The sequence below is a fragment of the Atta colombica genome, unplaced genomic scaffold, assembly GCF_001594045.1.
Source record: "Atta colombica isolate Treedump-2 unplaced genomic scaffold, Acol1.0 scaffold183, whole genome shotgun sequence".
Classification (NCBI taxonomy): domain Eukaryota; kingdom Metazoa; phylum Arthropoda; class Insecta; order Hymenoptera; family Formicidae; genus Atta; species Atta colombica.
Window position 1 is genome coordinate 155,218 of NW_017259275.1, and position 1,088 is coordinate 156,305.

A 1,088-nucleotide genomic window follows, 5' to 3' on the forward strand; every position below is an offset into this window, starting at 1 on the left:
ATACCGAATATAATATACAATTAACTATATATATATATATATATATACATATATATAAATTAGTTAAATTAGTTAAATTATATAATTGTCAATCAGTTTTTTCTCAGTGTATTACATATGTATATAAATATATATGTTTTTTCGAAATTAAAAAAATACATTTATGCTCGAACTGAGTCGATTTACGAAAAACACAAATAACGAGATGAGAAACAAAGCGTTTGGAACAATTTAAATGGACGCAACGTATGGGGCCAGACTGACGCGCGAATATGAAGCGGAGGGCAGCATGCATCCACGCGAGAAACCCTAATGCTAGTTTTTCTGGTTGACAGAGCACGAAGCACGGTGGACCGTGAAGGCGTACCGGAAGCGCGGGATATCGGCAAATACATTTTCGGAATATCGTTATATTATATTCCGTCCGGCTGAACGACGGATCGAAAACATGCGCACGTTCGCTACTTTCAATTTTCTACGATACGTATCATCGATATAATAATGATATAAACAATAATAATGCGAACGCGAGAAGCGTAACATCAGTTGAATCGAGCATAATCGCGTGCGCGCTTCTATAACATCTGCACGCTTCAAAAATTAATAATTCGCGCGTCGACGCACGCACGCGGATGCGATACGTAACTGTAATAGCACAAGTAATGTAATTAAGCTTTAAATGAGCTTGCCTAAAATGACGAGTCATATTTTAATGAAGCAATGTCTTGCGGCGACGTAGATACCTTGTTGGATGTAAAACTGACGCTCGGCTTGCGGGTTAAGTACACTGTGTATGCATGAACAATATATCCCCGTCGCATCAACCCCAGATTTCTCTGTGTAGAACGGTTTCAACGTGTTCCAGTTTCTACGGAACCAGCTTTCACCGTAGATTAAAACTAATTCCATAATTCTAGCGCGAACAAAGAAGGCGCGGAACATCTTTTATCTCGCTTGATATGTATTAAGCTCCCGCAGTCAAGTTCGCAATCTGAAACTCCGCAACATTTTGCCCGTTTAACACTTTTCTTTTGCAAGGGAAAAAATATATATCATGTTAATTGTGTATGTATGTACATATATATATA

General features: G+C 38.0%; 1 protein-coding gene across 1 annotated transcript in view; it reads left to right on the top strand.

The window, feature by feature from the left end:
- LOC108686467 (neurotrimin-like) overlaps positions 1 to 1,088 on the top strand; it is a 121,457-nt gene that overhangs the window by 109,772 nt on the left and 10,597 nt on the right. The window lies entirely within an intron of this gene.